Consider the following 8,609-nt stretch of genomic DNA (forward strand, 5'->3'; position numbering starts at 1 on the left):
TGTTCATTTTCTTGACTAACAATATATTTGGTAGTAGTCATATTTCCGACAGTGAAAATACAGATGGAAATAATACTGACATGAAAATCCAGACTGTTTAAATACCAAAATGGAGAAAATGCCTACAGTATAAATATCAACATAGAGAAAATATCTACATCTCTAATACTAGAGATGCTCATTGATCCCTGTGTTTTGGTTATGGTTTTGGATCTGGATTACCGTCGTGTTTTGGTTTTGGTTTTGCCAAACCGTCATTGCGTGTTTTGATTTTGTTTGGTTTTGTTTTGCTATTTTGTTTAAAAATCAATGTTTTTGGGCCTAAAATAACCAAATTTAGTGCTCCACCTGTTTCTTGGATAAGTAATGTAATTGTAAAGCTAATAAATTATCCAAAAAACAGTTTAATTCCTGGTAGGCCTTCATTAATTTGACACAAACCAGATTGTCTTCCTCTCCATCTATGAATATTGGCAATGCAGGCATCGTCTTTGGAAGTATATTACACCCTACAATTATGCTTAAATATGTAAAGAAATGGACAAAGGCAGTTTGGTTTCTGTCTCTCTAGGCCCCCCTCCAGTTGTAGAAAATACAAAAAAAATTCAGCCGTTATAGACTGTACAATATTAATAGAAATGGACAAAGGCAGTTTGGTTTCTGTCTCTCTTGGCCCCCCTCCACTTGTATAAAATACCAAAAAATTCAGCCGTTATAGACTGTACAATATTATTTGAAATGGAGAAAGCCATTTTGGTTTCTGTCTCTCTAGGCCCCCCTCCACTTGTATAAAATACCAAAAAATTCAGCCGTTATAGACTGTACAATATTATTTGAAATGGAGAAAACCATTTTGGTTTCTGTCTCTCTAGGCCCCCCTCCACTTGTATAAAATACCAAAAAAATCAGCCGTTATAGACTGTACAATATTAAGAGAAATGGACAAAGGTCACTCTGTGTATGACACCCTACCCTTAAGGAGAAATTGCCCAAACAGCAGCCTTTCAAAACGGTACGTGATATGGAAATGCCCCAAGCCCCTTTCCTCTTTGGGGGTAGATTGCACCCTACACTTACATAGAAAGTTTTAAAAAGATGTTATCGTCATCATCTGGAGCATCATCCTCACTCTCATCAGTGTGTACGTATTCATCACAGACTATCAATTCATCGCCACTTGAATCCGCCATTAGAGAACAGTCAGTGCTTGGATGTCTTGGATGGTGAAGGCCTTCCTCGTGGAAGATGTAGTTAATTTTTATAAACATCATTTTCTCCACATTTTTGGGAAGTAACCTTCTACGGCGATCACTGACTAAGTTCCCTGCTGTGCTGAACACTCGTTCAGAGTACACACTGGAGAGTGGGCAGCTTAAGTATTGCAAAGCAAGTTTGTACATGGGTTTCCAAATTGCCTGCTTTTCTTCCCAGTAAGGAAAGGGACTGTCTGACATTTCCATATCAATTACCTCTTGAAAATAATCCTCCACCAACCTTTGCATGTTAATACTCATATTGGATGGAGTTATGGGCAAGGTCACACATTTTTTAGAAAAATCCTTCAAACCAGCCCAGATGTTAAACTGTTCTGGTCTGCCCTCTGCGTCTTCCCTGCATCTTTTTTGAAAATTCCATTTTTTACGAGCAGCAGCTGCTTGAGAAACTGAAGGAGGACACGTCGGCAAGCCAAGGCCCAATTCAGCGGACAACTTGCTGAGTAATAGCTCCTTGCAAAAGTTCACATCTCGTTCATTTTGAAGCAAAGACTCAATGTAGGTCTTAAACCTTGGATCAAGTACTGTGGCCAAAACGTACTGATCCGAGTTCAAGATCTTAATAACTCGAGGATCATTGTGAAGCGAATTAAGCACTTGATTGACAAGGCCAACATACTTTGCGGCATTGCTTGCTTTCATCTCCTCCTTCAGTTTCTCAAGCTGCTTGTCACTCACCGGACTGTGAGTGCCATTTCTCCTGTGTTCAGGAACCGTGGCCGTCCGCCATCCTAAGGGTCTGCGCATGTGCAGCCCTTATTAAACCTTCAGTACCTGTTGCTTTTAATTGATTGGATGATCAGGCAACCCTCCCTATTTAAACCACCTGTGATCATTACCTGGTTGCCTGATCTTGGAGTCTCATTCCCCATGAGCCTCTGAAGGTGTTCCTGTGTTTCCTCGTGTATTCAGCTCCAGCTGATTCCTGTTTACTGCTATTGTGGTTTCCAGACCACTTCTACTCTCCTGTGTTCATCGTGTCTGCACTCAGCTGATTCCTATCTGCTACTACTACCGGACTCCAGTTCGTCTCAACTCTCCTGTGTTCAGCGTGTCTGCTCTCCGCTGCCTCCGTTACTACTGCCGGGTTCCAGACCGTCTCAACTCTCCTGTGTTCATCGTGCCTGCACTCAGCTGATTCCTATCTGCTACTACTACCGGACTCCAGTTCGTCTCAACTCTCCTGTGTTCAGCGTGTCTGCTCTCCGCTGCCTTCGCTACTACTGCCGGATTCCAGACAGCCTCAACTCTCCCGTGTTCATCATGTTTCCAGTTTTACTTACTACTGCTTCCTGAGTATTGCTTCGTTGATTCTGGATTACCTGCCGTGCGCTGCACCAACCTGATTACCGCTTCCATCCTCCAGTGGTCTCTCCTCCTGCCGGCCTTCAGCCGTTCAGGTATCCCTGCACATCTCTCTGACAGCCTGCTCTCCTGAACCGCGGTATGCATACTTTCCATTGACTTTGCTTTTGTATTGCATATCCGTCTGGACTGTGTTGTGTTCTTCTCCGGAGTTTCCTATCCACTGAAGCTATTGTTACCATTGACTTTGTTTCCTATTACCTGGATCGCTATAGTGACTTTGTATACTTCAAGCAGCGCTTGTCAGTTATTATTGTATTGTGGATATCATCGTGGGATCAAGTTCTGTGTGCCCCGTGTATCCTCTGCTTTACATTCATATCCTCGTGCCCCTCCTCACATATATATAGCAGTGGTACAACTTGCTGACGCAGACCACTGACTCCTGTTTCCCTGTGACACCAGTTTCAAGTAGCCTCTCACATAAGCAGTGGTACAACTTGCTATACGCAGACCACTGACTTCCCCGTTACCTACTTGCACCTGGACTCCATTCCTTCACTATAGACAGCGGTACAACTTGCTATACGCAGACCGCTGACTCTCACTACCTCCTCGCTACTCCTGGACATTCCTCCTCACTATAGCAGTGGTACAACTTGCTATACGCAGACCACTGACTCTCCTCACGTTTACTTGTCCATCTGGTTCCTCGTGTACATACATCTACTCATTACCAGTTGCTGCTAGTCATAGACTTTCCTTGAGCATTCTCTCACCATCTGCTGATTCTCCTGTTCCGTTGTCACCCTGCTACCAGAGAACCATAGTACCAGCTATATTACTCTGGTAAGTCCATCATCTGGTGATATCCTGGGCAAAGACTCCTAGTGCCCGTGACACTGATTTTACAATAGTCTAATTAAAGGAATGACTTGGCTCAAACTAGCACAATCTGCACTCACTTCACACATCACAACTTCAAATGGTTTCAGCACCTTGCACAGCACTGAAAGGATTCCCCACTGTGCAAGAGTGAAATACATGCCCCCTCCTTTCTCAATGTCATGGCTTGTGCAATACGCTTGGATGGCTTTGCGCTGTTCCTCCATCCTCTGCAGCATGTACAGGGTGGAATTTTACCTAGTTACCACCTCTTGCTTAAGTTGGTGGCAGGGCAAGTTAAACTGCTCTTGGAGCTGCTGCAATCTCCTACATGCTGTGGCAGAATGCCTGAAATAGCCTGAAATCTTACGGGCCACCGAAAGAATCTCCTGCACCTCACGGTTATTTCTTAGGAAGCTCTGCACCACCAAGTTGATGGTGTGAGCAAAACAGGGTATGTGCTGGAAATCACCCAGGTGTAATGCTCGCACTATATTGTTGGCGTTATCAAAAATGACATTTCCTGGGGAGAGTCCAAGTGGTATAAGCCATGTATCAATCACATCTCTTAGTTTGCGTAACAAATTGTCAGCTGTATGCCTGTTAGTGAAGCCGGTGATACAAAGTGTGGCCTGCCTGTGATAAATGTTACGTAGTGGTGTACATGCTGCTGCTGTTCCTGCTGCTGAAGGTGAATGATCAACCCAGTGGGCTGTCACAGTCATATAGTCTTTGGTTTGACCACTTCCACTTGTCCACATATCTGTGGTTAAGTGGACAGTGGGCAGAATGGCATTTTTCAGCGCAATCTCTACATTTGTACACACTTTTTGGTAGAGTTGTGGAATAGCTTTATGGGAAAAATGGTGTCGCAATGGAATTCTGTAACGCGGACACAAAACCTCAATTAACTCTGAAAAACCAGCTGCATTTATTGTGGATATTGGACGCATATCTAACACTAACATGGCAGCCATGGCGTCTGTGATTCGCTTGGCGACTGGGTGACTGCTGTTATATTTGCTTCCCCTAGCAAATGATTGTTTCACAGTTAATTGTTGAAATGTAGGACTGCTCTTTTTCTTGCCCTTTCTCTGGGCTGACGATTCACCCCCAGCAGCAGCAACAGCAGCAGCAGCAGTGGGACTAACGCTTTCTTCAGAGGAATCAATAATAGTGCAGGAGTCATCCAGCCTTAATAAGTGGGATGCAGGGCTAACTCCGAGTGCTACTGAGGATATTGATGAGGATGGTGTGGTGGGTGTATTTTGTAGCCGTCGGGATGTCGGTGACCGGAGGGTCCTAGCTGATGATGGAGTGCTTGTAATTTATTTTTTTTTCAGCTTTTCCCAACACTTTGCCATGAACTCTCGTCAAATGACGTAACATAGACGAGATTCCAAGATGGTTAAGGTCCCTCCCTCGACTGACTGTGGCTTGGCATACACTGCAAATGGCTATACAGTTGTTGTCTGGATTGGGGTAGAAATAATTTCACATATAAGAAGTGGATTTTTTTGTTTTATGGCCTGGCATGACAATGGCCTTTTTCTTGTCACGTGCCAGAACTGCTGCCACTGGTGCAGGACTGACACAAACAACCTCATCCTCATCAACATCCTCATTAGTATCCTCGTCGCCTACACAAATCTCCCCCTCATCCTCTTTTATTTCCAAAGTGGCATCCTCAATTTGTGTATCACCGGCTACACTCGGGCTGTTCAGGCACACATCAGCAGAATTGCTGAAAGGGTCCCTCTTTATGGGTACACTAACAGAATGCTCACGAATAGACATCCCACTGTCAGATGGACTCTCCACAGGGATTGGTGTCATTTGTGATTCAGAGCAAACATTATCCTCTACTGCCTTACTGTTATCTTGCAGCTCGGCTTTGACGCGTAACAGTAAATGTGCACCACTTTTAGACTCAAAATTACTTGGTCTTGCTTGCTCACGAATCACCGTACAAGAAGGCTTGGTAACATTTTTTGATCTGCCACTAATAAAGAAAGGCGAAGGCCTCATTCTTTCTTTGCCACTTTGACCTATTTCAAAAGACTGTGACATCGCCTTTCCCAGATGACGTACTGGAAACACTACCATCAGGACTGGTGACAGAACCTGGTTGCTGATTCTGCTCATATGTGGACTGCTTTGAATCCATTATGAGCCCAAAGTACTTTTAGTGCTACAAATTGTTTTAGATACTGCTGACAAATATGACTTTTGACAGCCAGAAAAATTAATGCAAAAGAATGGGGGACACCCCAAAAGCACTTGGTAGTGCTATATATAATTTTTTTAAGACTGCTGACAAACAGGACTTTTGTCAGCCAGAAATATTAATGCAAAAGAATGGGGGACAGCCCAAAAGCACTTGGAGTGCTAAACATTAATTTTTTGGCACTGCTGCAAAATAGGACTTTTTTGACAGCCAGATAAATTTCTGCAAAAAAATGGGGGACACCCCAAAAACAAATGGGAGTGCTAAATATATTTTTTGGGCACTGCTGCAAAATAGGACTTTTTGGACAGCCAGATAAATTTCTGCAAAAGAATGGGGGACATCCCAACAGCACTTGGAGTGCCAGAAACTGAACAAAAACCCTCCTCTCTTCTCTTACTGCTGTAACAACTGATTACAATGGTATTGAACACAATCAATCACTGTCACTGCGCTGATATAGCCAGTGTGACCTTACCCTGCTCTCTCCCTCTGTCAAATGGTGTTGGATTGCTGTGGAGGCTGGTATTTATGCTTTTCAAATCTCGCGAGAACCGAGCTCAGAAAAACGAATACGTCACGATGACGTTTTGCCTCGATTTCGAATCCGAATGGGCGGGAGAGTACCGAGCGTGCTCGGCTCGGTACTCGGATACCCTAAATTCGGTAGGATTTGGATCTCGGGGAACCGAACCCGCCCATCTCTAATAAATACCAACATGGAGAAAATATCTACAGTCTAAATACCTGCATGGTGAAAATGCCTACACAGATAAAATACCGACAGTGTGATTGCCAACAGTGAAAATGCAGACACACACATTTCTGGCATTAAAACGACAGTAAACAGTGAAAAAATAAAATAAACGAAAGTTAATAAAAGAAAAACATACCCCCCCCCCTCCCCAGTTAAATTAACCCTAGTGCTGCTAATCTGATGCCGGTAGGAGGAAAATGGAGGGAAAAACAGCGTGGGGTCCCCCTGATTCTCAACCAACCAGTCTTAGGCTTAGCCAGACGGGGCTGGTGACACCACAGTAAGAGAGTCTGCAACAGGGGTGCCCCTACCTTGATGTCAACCAGCCTTAGGCTGGTCAGCACAAGGCTGTATTCCCTAGAGAGTTGGGGTCTGCAAAACAAATGTGGCCACCCCTCTATGGGTACTCATCCCTCTGCTGACAGCACAGTGCTGGTTGGATTAAAATCAGTTGGACAAACAGAGTGGGGTTCCCGTTATTTTCTTCCAACCAGCCCTAAGCTTTGCCAGCCAGGGCTGGTGGCACCATAGCAGGTGATTCCGCAGCAGGGGGTTTCCCTGCCATGATGCCAATTGAGCTCCAGGCTGGTCAGCACAGGGCTGTATTAACTATGGAGATGGGGTCCACAAACAAAATGCAAGCCCTCTCCCTCGGAGTTCCCTGCACCAGATTGACAGCACTAGGGCTCTTCCAACATCCCTGGGTGGTGGGTGTGGGGTAATAAATGTAAAAAAAATGAATGAAACATTAATTTACTTTGGTGAACTACAGGTCCCAGCAAGCCTGGCATACCCATGGCTTCCAGGGCAAACTGGTACTTGGGGAAACTCAAGTGTCAGGGTGCCCAGGTCCACTGTGTTCTGTAGTACACCAATGTAAAATGCAAATAAAAGACACCCTCATTAAAATCACAAAATTTGATTGAAAAAAAAAATACTTGCTAACTCTGTTCTTCTTTCTTCTTTAAGATCCAGTGTTGTAAGTTTTTAATCCAAAGTGAGTTTAGAAAATAAAATAATCCCATAAAATATTCCAACCGATGATAAAAGAAAGCCCAAAAAATTCCAACACATGACAAAAAACGTCAAAAAATTATTCCAACAGATGACAAAAATAAAGAACCCAAAACATATTCCAATAGATGATAAAAATACCCCCCCCCCCATTATTTTTTCTAAGTGATGAAAATAAACAATTCTTTCATCTGACCACAATAATCCAATTGGTATCTCAGAAACACTTTTTGTTGGAATAATTTTTGGTTTCATTTTTTGGAATATCTCTCTGGCTTTTTTTAATCATCTATTGGAAAAAAATGGCTTTATTTTTATCATGTGTTGGAATATTTTTTGGGTTCTTTATTTGTCACATGTTGGAATACCTTTCTGGTTTATTTTTTTTTCATTCTGTTGGGATATTTTTTTGGTTATTTTTATCTTCGAAACTCATTTTGGATAAAAAAAAGCTTTCGAGACTGGATCGTAAAGAAGAAAGAAGAACAGATTTGGTAAGTAAGAATGTTTTTTTTTTAAAAAAATTAAGAAAATTTGGGGGGACAAACAGCATTGGGTCCCCCCGATTCTCATCCAACCAGACCTAGGATTAGCAGTTTTAACAAAGGATGTCTTTTATTTGCATTTTACATTGGTGCACTGCAGGACACAGTGGTCCCTGGGTGTCAGGGCATGCTGGCACTTATGGTTCCCCAAGTGCCAGTTTGCCTTGGCAGCAAGGGGTATGCTGGTGCTTGCAGTACTGCAAGCATGAGCATACCCAGACTGTTCATGTGGGAAGAGCTCTAGTGCTGTCAGTATGGGGTTGGGTACCCCTAGGGAGGGGCACCTCTTTTTTTGTGGATCCCAACTCCCTAGGAAATTCAGTCCCATGCTGACTAGCCTGAGTCTGGTTGGCATCATGGCAGGAGTACTCTCTGCTGTGGGTTCCCCTGCTATGGTGCCACCAGCCCTGGCTGGCTGGATGAGAATCGGGGGGACCCTATGTTGTTTGTCCCCCCAATTTTTCTCCGACCAGCAGTAGGCTGGCAGCACTTGGGTTAATATGACCGGGGAGGGGAGGAGTGTATGCTTTTTTATTTTTTTAAAACATTTATTTATTTATTTCACTGTTTACTGCCAAACCTAATGGCATTGCCGTTTTAAT

This window comes from Mixophyes fleayi, chromosome 2, assembly GCF_038048845.1.
Source record: "Mixophyes fleayi isolate aMixFle1 chromosome 2, aMixFle1.hap1, whole genome shotgun sequence".
Classification (NCBI taxonomy): domain Eukaryota; kingdom Metazoa; phylum Chordata; class Amphibia; order Anura; family Limnodynastidae; genus Mixophyes; species Mixophyes fleayi.